Genomic DNA, 15,508 nt, shown 5'->3' on the forward strand with positions numbered 1-15,508 from the left:
TTAGTAAGAACTAGACGTGTTCTTGATGAATTTCAAAACCCAATTAGTCGTGTCCCGTATTAACTTGTGCCCGCCATTTTTTTCCCAAATTTTTTAAATATCAGAATATAATATTAAATTTTTAAATAGCCGCTAATATCAACTACCATTCAAAATTTCACGCCAAATACAACAGACTATCAATTAGACGTGTTAGCAAATAGACGTGTTTGCAAGTTACCAATTAGAAGTGTTAGCTAGGTAAGTTTCTGCTGGCAATTAAAATGTGCTGTAAAAGTGGTTTAACTGAAAAAATTATTACATGATTATAAATAAATTTATAAACATTCTACAGATAGACAAATTAAAATTGTTACACCACACTCAACTATACAATTGACATAATGTATTTGATTTGTACCTATATCTAACAAAATGTAATACAAAATACATCTATCGTCAATATACTTTAAACATAGAAAAAACGAAGGTCTTTGCACCAAATATATATCACCCCCATCTAGCATTCTGCCCATTTTGTAAGCATCTAAGTATATCATTCTGCTATAAACCTACATAAACATCCAAATATGACATCAATTAATGCAAACTTGATATGCAAAATGATTCTTGATCAGTGCAAATAGTAATACAAACAGTTAATTTAACTTATAATTATACAACCATTATAACATATCTTGTTGAGATCAAAAAGGACTCCACAAATGCCATCTTTCAAAAATATCGTCTAGATCGATGGTAGAAAGGCAACGTTCGTCCCACGAAAGCTGTAGATTTCAAATAGATTCCCAATATATACTTTATTATATAATTTATATTAACATATATAATAAAGTATAAGTTTTATTTAAAAATATACAAACAGAAATAATTTAGTAATTTTTCACGATACCAACAACTTACTTCGTCAATACTAAATTCTCTCTTTATACCACCACTTGCGATCGAATACATCCAACTGAGGACATAGTAACCGCACTCCCAACTGCCTGGTTGTTGATTGCACTGCATGACAATTGCAAACGCGTTTAACATGTAAAACGTATACAATAACATTAACATAAACATATGAACCTCAACATTAACATAAGACTATAGATGTTTGTACAAACTTTGACTACTTCCCATTTCAAAGGACCCCTAGCCCTATTGAAAATTAGATAAAAATACAAATAATTAACAGTTAATGCAGAATACTATTATTTAAAATATTATTTAAATAAACAATTAATTAAAATAAACAAAGCCGTCTTACTGATTTATATAATCTGCGAGTAGATAATTGTTTATCGTCTTCTGTTGTTTCCTATTCAGTGAATCAAGTATAATTCCTTTGTTCTCTTTTAACGTTACAAAAAACAACACCCAGTGTCCTCTATAAAAACAAAAACAATGTTCATTTAGAAGAAAAAATATATATAAGCATTGTTATATATATTAGTAATGATATAATTTGAAGATTTACATACTTCTGAATATATGGTGCGAAGAAATAATCATAAGTGGATTTGAAGGCTGTCTTCAAGTAGTCTATCACATCATTTTTGCCAGATTCAATCAATTTGCCTTGGATCGAATAAGGGTTAATTAACCCATATGGTTTGGTAAAGGCTATTCTCATAAAGTTGTGTAGACCCCTAACAAATATGAAGTAAAAGGCCAAATGATGTTACCGTTCAACTTAAACTATAGTCAAACATGTGCATAAGTAAAATATGATACATATGAAAACATGTTACTGTCAATGTAACCTATATGAATATGAAAACATGTGCAAAAGATAACATAAATGTACTTACATCATGAAGGAAAATATAATGCTGCAATCCAACCAACCCTTTTTCCAAAATGTCATGATGTCATCAACATCAATCGTAGTTACCAAATTACCTGTTACGCCTGCAAACACACCAGGAGGGGTATTAAGTGTACATCCGAATGTAGGATCTTCTCTAGTCATCCATCTAGTATACACTTCTTGTACAATTGGTCTGTCGGGTATGGCATTCTCCAATATGATCAGCTGGGTAAGCACATCTTGTTTTTTCTTTTTTTGTAAATCAGTTATTGGTTGGTTAGTTGCAACAACCTGAACACCACATCATTGAAAATTTTTTATATATTAATATAATTTTGTAAGTTGAATTATATATGGTGAGTACTTCGTTGAACATATACCTGCTTACTAATTGGAGCATCACTTATATCCATCTGCTTATTACTTGGAGCAACATTTTTATCATTTTTTTTTAGTAATTCACCAGTGTTTGATTGTGTTTCACACTCCTGTTAACAAATATAATATTTACATTAAAAATTAGTTACTAATCACACTAGTTTTGTAGTTACTGTTGTATAGTGATTTATCATTTAAGGAAATTCTAAAAATAAGCAATTATGTAGGTACCTTTTTATTTAACAGATGCATTCTCAAGACAGGCCATGGTATGAAAGCCCCTACAGCTTCCTTCAATGAATTAATCTCAAAATCTTTATCTGGTATTGGAAGCAACACAGATTCATAGCGAGGAAAGACATGTTTTACTGACACCTTCATGTATCCTGGTAACATACGTTGTCCATGTATTAGGGTATGGTCGGTTCCATACAAAATCACCCTAGCACACGGTACAGGTTCTGTACTTTTGGGATTCAGCAACATGATTTCTTTATGCGTCTATAGTGAACATGAATAAGGAAAAATTACATTTACAGTTAAAAGTATAAAGTTATGGATCACATAGAAGAATAATGAGTAAATTTTTTTTACAATAATTGAGAGTAAAAACAATAACCTTTATTTGTTGCAATTCAATCTCTGATTGTGGCGTCAACCCTGGTATTTTCCCATTACTTTCTTGAATAGTACGATCGAAGGGAGCCATTTTCATAACAAGCCATTGAACATGTAGTCCTACGACATCATTTAAGATCTCCTTCTTCGAATCTTTTGAAACGCCTTTTAGCGGTATTGGAATTCTCGTGGACATGTAACCCCTAATAATTTTTGTTATTTTAACCTTCATGTAAAAAGGTAACACTTTTTCCCCATCTACTTCTGTATCTTCGTTGGTTGGGTATATCGTACCCAACGCACATACAATATGGTTTATACGATCCGGGTCAAATAAGTAGACTACAACCGACTCCTAAAAACAACAGCAAAACAAGAAATGTATTTATTAGTTTATAATCCAATTTTAAGTGAATGAAAAACTGCCAATTACCTGTGTGGTTTGCAAATTTAACAGCGATTTGTATTTCGCCCGATCCCTCGATTCACGAGACCCTTGATTTTGCATGGCTAGTCCCTCCACGTTATGTTGTTTCTTCACCCTTTGCTGTTCAACCACTCTTCGCTGTTCAACCTGTCTCCTCTGTTCCTCCTCTATACGCCTTTCCTCCTCCCAACTCTTTTGTACCTCTATCTGCCTGTCCTCCTCTCTACGCCTTTCCTCCGCCCTCGTTTTTTCCTCCTCTATCTGACTTTCATCCTCTCTACGCATTTCCTCAACTCTCATTTGTTCTTCCAGATCTTGATTGTTATCAACTACCTCATCATGCAACATCACTTGTTCGTCTACTACTTGTGCGTCCATTAGTGGCATCTGTATCTCTGAGTCAGCATGTGAACCGGAATTTTCTTTTGTTTTACGCTCTTCTATACGCTCGTCTATACTCTCGTCTACTATTGCCTTTATATTTTCCACTGTAAATACTTGTTCTACCTTTTGTCTTTTTCGTTGTAGGCCCGTGCTATAGCCTAACATGCTACTAAGACCCCTAGTTCAACCTCCATGTTCTTTCCCTACATGTTCTAACAACGCATCCCCACCCGCTTTATCCGTCCTAACCTGAAACAAATAAACAAAAAAGTTTATGTCATTTAAGTATTTTAAATACTTAATTATAAGAATATAAATTAATACAAATTAAATTCTAATACAATTTTATCTATACGCGACGAATTTGTCGCGGGAGATTTCGTCTTCACTTCTTTATCTGGCCTCATCCTGCCCAAAACATAATTCCTCGCAGCGGGATTACTGATATCATGGTGTATCGTACGCTTGTTAGAATCATTTTTTTCCAGCTCCCACTTTTTTCATGGCCACGATATCCAGATCGACCAACACGGGCATAATCATCTTTATTTTGTTTCAACGCGTTTTTCCTCCCTTTTTCTCGAAGTTCCTTAACATGTTACATATGATTACAGAACACATCAGTTAAAATAGCACAATCTAAATACAAATCCATTAGACGTTCAATGAATAAAACTAACCCTTTTTGCTCGTGTGTTTTCTAGTTCACAAAACGTTCTCCATTTATCTGGGGTAATGAAAAAATACTCTTCAACTTCTTCATAAGGAAGCAGATTTTCATCCATATACTTGCGTAACTTGTACCTAAATCTCTTAAACGACCCGTTGCAATGATGAATTGTTTTTATCTTTGCAAAATCATCTCGGATGAAATGTGTTTCCTGTTGAATTAAACTTAGTTGATACAGAAATAAATAATGAATACATACGCTAAAATTACTAATTGGTTACCTTGATTTCTAACCATAATACATCTTTCTCCTTTTTAGGTATTAGTTGTCAATCATCTACAAGATAATCAATCCTTCGCCTAGTTATAACACCTATATTAGTGGAAAAATCTTTTGATTTTCTCCAATGGCTTCCCCAAAATTGTTAAACTCTATCTCAATTGGAACCACTGGTGTTTTTAGTTTGTTAACACCTCTCTTTGTCTTGTTATTCCTTTGTGGTTATTGGGCAACAACACCCATATCAAATGCAATGTTATTGTTTTGATTTTGTACACCATACACATTAGTAAATACAAATGTAAAATTACTAACATTTTCAATTCTGTACAGACACAAAACTCATAATTCATAATTCTGTACAAAACCATAATTCTGTACAGACACAATATTCATAAATCATCATTTCATACAGACACACTATTCATAATTCATAATTCATAATATAATCACAATACTATAAGCAATTAATACACGTACCATGATAAATGATTGAAACAGATATTGTCGATTTTATGCAGTTGGTTCGAATTGAAGCAGGAAATAGGTTAATGAAGAATTCCAATGGTTTAATTAAGAATTCAAATATGTTGAAGCATCCGAGTATTGTAGTAAATGATTTAGGGGTTTTCGATCGAAGCTTGGGGTATTAGGGTTCAAGTCGTGTTGTTCTATGGCGGTTACGAGAAGAAAGTTGATCTGAGCTGGTTTTTGTGTAATCGTCTATTAGATTTGGATTATTTGAATAGATTATAATAATTTGGAGGTCGATGATGAATTATTTAGCGGGCAACAATTACCAATCTTAATTTAAATGTTAATTGCTTTAATTACATGATTAAGAAAAAAAATACTAATATTGTTAACAATAATAATAATAATAGATTTCAGTAAAATAATAATAAAAGCTTACTCTATAAAAATAATATCAATAAGTATTAAATATTAACGCAATAAACATTGTGTGTATAAAAAATTTAAAAAATCTAAATTCAATAATTAAAAAATACCTACAACTTCATAATAAAAATATCAATAATAAAATTTTATGTATCTTGGACCTCGTCTCCCTCACGGTGGTCTTCTCTGAAATAAATTGTATCATTTTCATTAACTTCATTCATAGGTGCAACACCGACTGAAAAGGGAGGTAACTCGTCAAATTGGTCGTATTCTTCCTCATCGACAACATCTTCAACACCAACAATCCGTCGTTTTCCGAATTGTACCACGTACCACCTGCTTTCCTTCGGGTCTCCAATATAAAATACTTGGGTAACTAGTGTTGCTAAAACAAATGGTTCTGTCGAATAACCATTAGTGGATAGATTTACTGTCGTAAAACCATCTTCATCAATTTTAACTCCTTTTTGATTATCAGCCCACTTACACCTAAACAAGGGTATAAAGACCGAACCGCCATATTCTAATTCCCATATTTCTTCAATGATACCGTAATATGAGTTTTTAGCGATCCTTGATCTTTCTTCATGATTGACAATAGTTACTTCAGTCTGAGAGGCTATGACCGTCACTCCGCTATTTTGTGTCCTACCCTTATCATCTTGTGTTTTGGTGTGAAATGTATACCCATTAATCTCATAGCCTTGATATCTTATCACTTGTCTGGGACCGAATGCTAAAACCTGTACTGTTTTATCAACATCTGGAAGTGTGCTCCTAACTTTATCTTTCAATCATTCTGAAAATTTGTCTTTGTGTTCTTTAGCCAACCATTTTGCATTCCATTTACGGTTCTCCCATTTCAAGCACGACTCGTGCTCCTGTATGTACGAATCAATAGATGTAGTGTGTTGTAACACAGTAAAATGTGCGTCATGTATATCGCCAACATTTTTTGGATACCCCAAATCGCGCCCAATTGTCCCTTGGCCAGATAGTCTACCTTCATATCGACTTAATGGAATACTGACACTTTTGATCCCATCCATATAGTCTGTACAGAAGTCGATGACCTCTTCGGAAGCATATCCTTCGACGATACTACCTTTTGGTCGATTGTGGTTCCTTACATAACCTTTTAAGATACTCATATATCTTTCGAATGGATACATGTAGCGTAAGAAAACTGGACCGGATTCCCTGATTTCTCCGACAATGTGAGAAACCAAGTGAACCATGACATCAAAGAAAGAAGGTGGAAAATACATCTCAAGTTCACAAAGAGTAAGTATAATATCTCTTTGATATTCATTTGAAACCTCAGGATCAATCACCTTCGAATGAATCATGTTAAAAAATAAGCATAGTTTTGTTATTGTGTGTCGTATGTGGTCAGCTAAAATTCCACGAATTGCAATAGGAATCATCTGAGTCATTAGTACATGGAAGTCATGTGACTTCATACCGGATAACTTCATATCTTTCATCGAAACCAATTTCCTAATGTTAGACGAATAACCTGATGGAACCTTAACACCATATAAACATTCGCAAAATTTAGTTTTCTCGTCCTTTGACATGGTGTAACAAGCTGGGGGAAGAAACTTGGTGATCCTTCCTGGTATTGGTTTAGGTGTTAACTCAGGTCTGATATTCATTAGTTCCATGTCATTTCGAACCTTAATTCCGTCTTTTGTTTTTCCAGGAATGTTCAACAGTAACCCCACCAAACTTTCACAAACATTTTTCTCGATATGCATAACATCTAGACAATGTCGGACCCCAAAATATGGATTTTTTTTCCACATCCCTTTCGGCGGACCATTACCGGTTTTTCCCAACACAACTTTTAGCTTCTTAACCATTTTGAAAATAGTTTTTCCATCCGATCGTGGCGGTAGAACGCTTTTCTCTACAGTACCATCAAATAAGTCTTTTTTGGAGCGATAAGGGTGATTCACAGCGAGCTATCTTCTATGTCCCATAAATGCTAGTTTCCTACAATTTTTCAACCATATCGAGTGAGTATTTTTCTCACAAACAGGACATGCCTTTTTCCCTTTCGTAGTATATCCAGACAAATTACCATACGCTGGAAAATCGTTAATGGTGCAAAAAAGCATTGCCCGTAGATGGAAGTACTCTTTCTTGTATGAATCATAGACTTGTACACCGGTATCCCATAGTAACTTTAAGTCATCAATCAACGGTGCTAAATAAACATCAATGTCGTTTCCAGGTTGTTTTGGGCCTTGAATTAAAAGGGATAACATTATGTGTTTTCGTTTCATACATAGCCAAGATGGAAGGTTGTAAATGCATAACAAAACAGGTCACGTGCTATGACCTCTACTCAAATCTCCGAAAGGATTCATTCCATCTGAACTACGTCAAAACCTAATATTTCGTATCTCATTCCCAAAGTCTTCAAATTCGTTATCAATAGTTCTCCATTGAACTGAATCGGCCACATGTCTTATTTTTCCATCCTTTTTATGCTCTTACGCATGCCAACGTAATAATTTTGCAGTTTTGGCATTCGCAAATAACCTCTTCAATCTTGGTATGATAGGGAAATACCACAATACTTTTGCAGGAGGTCCATTTTCATCACTGTCTTCGTCAGTTGGTTTTCCACGTTTATACCTAGATGTACTACATACCTTACACTCATGAAGGTTTTCATTTTCATTCATGTATAGCATACAATCATTTGGACATGCATGTATTCTTTGTATTTCCAATCCCATCGGGCACATCAATTTCTTGGCATAGTATGTTGAAACCGGCAACTCATTATCTTCGGGGAGCATTTTATGCAACAACTCTAACAAGCTAGTGAAACTTGTGTCACTCCAACCATTGTTTGCTTTTAGATTTAACAGTTTTATCACGGTAGAAAGTTTTGAAAATTTCGTACAACCATTTTATAACGGTTTTTCAGAGTCAACTTTAAATTGTTCAAATTTCTCATGATACTTTTCGTCAACATTATCCTCAATATCCTCAAACATGGCCTTAAAATTATCGTTATCACTAATGTATGAATCTTCTTCATTTAATTGATTGGAATCTGAAGAGCCTGGGTTATGATCGGTTAATGATTCACCATGATAAGACCAACACGTGTACCCTCTCATAAATCCGTTTATTATAAGATGATTTCTGATATCGGTAGAATCCTTGAAGGACTTCCCATTCATACATTTTTTACAAGGACAAATGATTACATTGCTTCCTTTATTTAATTGATCAGTCTCCACAATGGTTATAAATTCATCAAGCCATTTCAGATAGTCGGTGCTAGTTCGTCCTTTGTCGTACATCCATTTAGTCCGATCAATCCTATCCATCTGTATAAAAATCAAAAAATTAAAGGATTAATACAAATTAATCAACAACTATGATGTATTTAATTATTATTATAATTTATAAGTATATATATATATATATATATATATATATATATATATATATAATAACATAAGTAAATATAATATCATAATTTATAAGTATTTAATTATTATCATCTGTATTTAATTAATAACATAATTCATCTGTATCACCATCGACATTACTCATCGACATTCTGTACTTGAACCCCAATTCCCAACTTCTAAATCCCAATTACTCATCGATCACCATCGACATTCTTTGAACCCTAATAGATATAACAAGACCCCGTAATTGTTCAATCTGCAATAAAACCCAATCCATTCAATTTGTATAACCTAATTTCTAAATCGTACAAGAAGTAAGATGTTTGGTGAGTTCCCCAATCAAAATGTTTGATTTACTTTTTATATGCATGTTCGATTCTAATTCAATTTTGATTTCAATCTTCAGTATTTTAATTACGTTATCTTCGATTTTAATTTGCAGGAATTCGTTACACTAAAAGAACAGCAAATAAATTGTACAAACGAATTGATAATATGAATTATGTAAGTACATTACTTTAATTTTGAATGATGTTCTTGTTCATGCTACTTCTTGTTGTGTTTGTTTTATGAATTCTTTAAGTATACTAGTTATTGACATAAAAATGATATATAAGTAGAATTAATAAAAGCTTTATGTCCAGCATGTTGTTCTTGTTATGTTACTAGAATTAATAAAACTAGTTTACTTACTGTTGTCCAGGTTATGAATTTTTGTTGGGTTCAATTTTTAACTTTTGTTGAAACTTTGATATTTCATCGGTCAAGAAAACAAATGTGGTAGGGTTCAAGTGTTCAACCATTATGGAAAATATATTTTATGAATTATATATAGCTTCTATACAGATAAACTAGTTTTGTATAGAAAATGATCTGAAAAGTGACAAGTGACAAGCAAAGCACATATCAAACTAAAGCACAAACATGATAACTTTAAGATTTAATTATTGTGTTGTTGACTAATGTATTTTTTATGTGCACAGGACCGACATGATAACAGTGATAGGGATATGAACGAGGAATTTCAGAAAAATTATGTTCCGCCGAAAAGAGGCGTCAACAAGCAACTGAAAAAAATATCCGGTGAGGTTGAATTCAACAGCCTCGGCGAAGCTATAGGAAAAAATAATAAGCCTTTTCCAGTAACATAGGTGTTTTGATAAGGCGTAGGATTAATTTTCTTGTCGATACTTGGAAAAAGGTACATCCCGACGACAAAGATGCCTTGTGGTTGAAAATCAAGGTATAAATTACTAAGATCTAAGAAATTTGGGTTTAAATAATTATGTCTTTATATATGTAACAACATTGACCACTTATTTTAAACGTCTACAGAAACAACATGCTATAAAAGACGATTATGCTAAGAAACAGACACTTAAACACTGCGACAGTTATGGATGAAGGGAAGCTTCCTTATAAGGAAGATAAAGAGTACGGATTCATAAGTCCAGAAAAATGGACTAAGTTTTGTGCTCATTTATTTTTTAACTCTATGTAGTTAATAATGTATTTTGTAACTAATGTGCTCTAAAATCCCATGTAAAATGTAAAGGAACTACGAGAACAAGGACTCATAAACGCACTGCAAAAACAGAAAGAAAGCATTGCCCATGTTGGTCGTTGCGGGTATCAAGGCCAAGAAGAAAAATGGGAGCAGGAACGAAATGATCCAGAAAAGCATACTGTGTACCACGATATCACTGATACTGCTACAAGGAACTATGTGTTGGGTAGGACGAAGATCGATACAGGAGGAAAGAGGAAATTATGTGCCGATACGTCGCTGATAGATAAGATGCTAACATAATTTTTTTCTTTTTATTATTAGCCTTATTAATTACTAATTGTACTATAAACAATTACTTTATTGCTTGTTTACAATCCTATATGAATCATTCTTCAATTTTATCGATATAAATCATCCCGTTTTCATATTTTTTTTTCTTTTCAAAATTTCATTTTTTTAATTTTTCAATTTTTCAATTATTCTTTTTTCTTTTTTAATTGTTTTTATAAATATGGGTGATTGGAAGCTTTGACCATTGTCTTCCCTATGTACGTTTGTTGTTTTAATCCAGGTAAAAACTGATAAAGAGGGCGAGGATCCCTTGTTACTACATGTTGGCAAAGAACATGGTGGTAGGAAAAGGGTTCTTATTAGCACAATTGGGTTTAGCAAAAGTGGTAAAAAGCGGAAAGTGGGGAGCGGTAAAAAGCAGAAAGTGGGGAGCGGTAAAAAGTATAACGTGGTTTTAGATTTGAAAAACACAAAGGTAATTGATATAATTGATCAAATTTTTTTGCAGGTGCTTAATGGTTAATCTATTCTTTAATTTTTTAACAACGTTTAGTGGTCGAATAACATCATTATAGTATTCTCTATTATTTGTTTTTGTTCCTATCAATGTAATATTGTATGATCAGAATCGGGCTGTTGATGACAATGATAAGATGGTTGACAATGAGAATCTTCATAAAGATCCAGCGACCGATGTCGTTATTGTTGACAATGAGAAGCATGATGAAGATCTAGTGATCGAAGAAGATATTGTCAGCCATGAGAATTTTGATGACTATCCCGTGATTGAAGAAGCCTCAGATACAGAGACCGAAGAAGAAGAAGAACAAGAAGAAGAACAAGAACAATCAGGTGAAGAAGATGGTGACGATGGAGAATCAGCAACAGGAGGAGAACCGGAGAGCGAAGAAGAAAGCGATCCAGTGATTAAAGAAAAAGATGTAATGTTGAAGAATCCAAGAATTGAAGAAAAAATTCCGGTACAACCAATAAGAAGAAGGAAATCGGAACGAATCCTAAAGATCAATCTATTAAAAAATGTTTTCGTCAAAGATGGAAAAGGTATGACTGAAATTATTCCAATTGTTATGGACTAAATATCCTTGATCGATACTTGAACATGTTTTAATAGGTTTGTGTACACAGTATATATGTAGTTTTATGTTTCTGTGGGCTATTCTTCAATAATTTATGTTCTGTGCAATGGCTGACATATACAGATGTATTATATTGGTGTGTATGTTTTATTTGTTTGGTTCCTGCACACTTGTATGCTCTGTATGTGTTAACAGTTTTGTTGTGTTGTAGAGTCGGATATAGAATCAATCATATCAGTTGTGTCATTTTATATTGTTATTAGCTGATTGTTATAGCAAAACAATTGAATACAATTAATTAATTGCAATTGTATTCATACAATTGTTTACAATTGTATTCGTACAGGGACTAGCACAAAAATATCCAAAACTTCAGTTCCAGATCACTGATTCAATTACTATATTACCAATTACAACTATATTTTCTAATATGATTACAAACAACAACCATATGTATTAAATTCAACACAACAACAAAACATAAAAAGAAAGAAAGTGTTACCTCTGATTGAATACGAAAACTACAGCTGAAGATGATGATCAACGAATGTATTAAACTTAAAAGCTATGAATGAATGAATGAATAGATAACTATTGTACGTTCACATTATTTTTTTATAAGATTTTATGGGTGATTATATAAGTTATTAGTTATAGATAATTATAGTATAGTTAATTTTGTATTTTAATTATAAGTATAGTTTTCATAATTAAAATCAAATTCAAACTCGATCGTAACAAACTTCCTATTTTTTAGCTCTTAGTATATTAATTGGACGTGTTACATAATTTTGTTATTTAGACGTGTTCATAGTTGGTGTTACGTCCAAGCCCAGTTAAGGATCCATTAAAAGTTTTAAACCGACCCAATCCCAATTAAGGATCCATTTTAAGTTGCAAACCGACCCATTAGATGATATCGGTAATCGAGCTTCATATTTTATTTAAATATATACAGAAGATCAAAAGATCTTCTTCACTTGCTTCCATCCTTCGACATCGAAACTACTTAACCTACTTTTGTTCATGCATCTCTAAGTTGATCAGGTTATTCTTTTTTATCGATCATCATTTATAATACTTCTATACAGTTATCGGTCTATTAAAAATTGTTAAAGAAGTATTTTAATATGTTAAACTTTAGCTTCGACTTTGCTTAGGGTTTATAATCAAGCAACCATTTTTTCTTTTTACTTTAAAATTGCATAATCTATCACCAATTTAATGAATCTTTCTTTATTTGTTTGCTTTTTCATCGATTTGATTATTTGGTTAACATATTACGTAGAACCCTTAAAAAAGCTTCCTTAAAAATGCTTCATTGTCGAAAGAGTCATGTGTATTTGTAAAATGATTCATTGTTGCAAGATTTTAACAATCTTGTTGCTTATGGTTTTTCTAACAAATTTTTTTATTATGAATGATAGAGTTAACAAATCCTTTTGCAATTTAATTATTATTTAAAGTATATAAATTTAAATTTTCTTATAGAACTTAAGACATCTTTTTGTTTTTTTACAACTTCACAAAATTTCATTAGTATATAGACTTTCAGTATATCCTTATGTTAACAATTTTGGTGCTGTTAGACACGAATTTAAATTAATAATACTTTGAAATAAATATAAGGCTTTTTCAATTGTTATGTATCTGAGATATGTTTGCTTAAATGCATTATTTAATGAAGAAAACATGGGTGATAATGATGACGTTGTGATGATCATGGCTGAAGAGTTTGCGACTGCAGTTGCAAACGCTCCTCCAAGGTTGAAGTATACTCATGTCTGGTGTTTCTTAGATGTACCAAAAGGGAATGTTTTGGTAAGTAACTACTATATTCATAAATAATATACTTGAATCAACCATTATTTATTGCAAACATGTGTGCATTTAACACTTAGGGTGTGCTTGGTTCAAAAATTTGAATGGTAAGGGCAATAGGAAAGTAATGGTAATACGAATACAATGAGATTCATATTGTATGCAAGCACACCCTAAGTGTCCTTTCATACAATATTATTTATTGTATGCAAGCACATGTTAACATTTAAAATTTTGTAAACTAACACTGCTTGTAATATAACTCAACTTTGAATGTATACATCATCACTGAAATCTTATCTTGCATTACTATGAATTATATTAATTTCTATTAAAAGATTAGTTGAATAAGACATAGTTCAATACTCGGATGAATTCCTTTGGTTAGTTGTTTAAGACCCATTAACTACTTTAGGGTAAACCCAACCAAGCATGCCCTTACATATTTTACATGTTCTTCACGAATATTGATGCATTGTTTAACAATTATAATACGAATGTGATTCAGCGTTTACCAAAAGAGCTTCTTGAGAAAGCACCGGTGAAATGTCCCGTTCTTATTGATTAAAAACGTTCCATATTAATTGATTTCGTTGCGAGGTTTTGACCTCTATATGAGACGTTTTTCAAAGACTGCATTCATTTTAAAACAAACTAAAACCTTTATTTCATCAATAAAGGTTTAAAAAGCTTTACGTAGATTATCAAATAATGATAATCTAAAATATCCTGTTTACACACGACCATTACATAATGGTTTACAATACAAATATATTACAACAAAATAAGTTTCTTGAATGCAGTTTTTACACAATATCATACAAACATGGACTCCAAATCTCGTCCTTATTTAAGTATACGACAGCGGAAGCTCTTAATAATCACCTGAGAATAAACATGCTTAAAACGTCAACAAAAATGTTGGTGAGTTATAGGTTTAACCTATATATATCAAATCATAATAATAGACCACAAGATTTCATATTTCAATACACATCCCATACATAGAGATAAAAGTCATTCATATGGTGAACACCTGGTAACCGACATTAACAAGATGCATATGTAAGAATATCCCCATCATTCCGGGACACCCTTCGGATATGATATAAATTTCGAAGTACTAAAGCATCCGGTACTTTGGATGGGGTTTGTTAGGCCCAATAGATCTATCTTTAGGATTCGCGTCAATTAGGGTGTCTGTTCCCTAATTCTTAGATTACCAGACTTAATAAAAAAGGGGCATATTCGATTTCGATAATTCAACCATAGAATGTAGTTTCACGTACTTGTGTCTATTTTGTAAATCATTTATAAAACCTGCATTTATTCTCATCCCAAAAATATTAGATTTTAAAAGTGGGACTATAACTCACTTTCACAGATTTTTTTTTACTTCGTTGGGAAGTAAGACTTGGCCACTGGTTGATTCACGAACCTATAAAAATATATACATATATATCAAAGTATGTTCAAAATATATTTACAACACTTTTAATATATTTTGATGTTTTAAGTTTCTTAAGTCAGCTGTCCTCGTTAGTAACCTACAACTAGTTGTCCACAGTTAGATGTACAGAAATAAATCGATAAATATTATCTTGAATCAATCCACGACCCAGTGTATACGTATCTCAGTATTGATCACAACTCAAACTATATATTTTGGAATCAACCTCAACCCTGTATAGCTAACTCCAACATTCACATATAGAGTGTCTATGGTTGTTCCGAAATATATATAGATGTGTCGACATGATAGGTCGAAACATTGTATACGTGTCTATGGTATCTCAAGATTACATAATATACAATACAAGTTAATTAAGTTATGGTTGGAATAGATTTGTTACCAATTTTCACGTAGCTAAAATGAGAAAAATTATCCAAT

The sequence above is a fragment of the Rutidosis leptorrhynchoides genome, chromosome 5, assembly GCF_046630445.1.
Source record: "Rutidosis leptorrhynchoides isolate AG116_Rl617_1_P2 chromosome 5, CSIRO_AGI_Rlap_v1, whole genome shotgun sequence".
NCBI classification, from domain to species: Eukaryota; Viridiplantae; Streptophyta; class Magnoliopsida; order Asterales; family Asteraceae; genus Rutidosis; species Rutidosis leptorrhynchoides.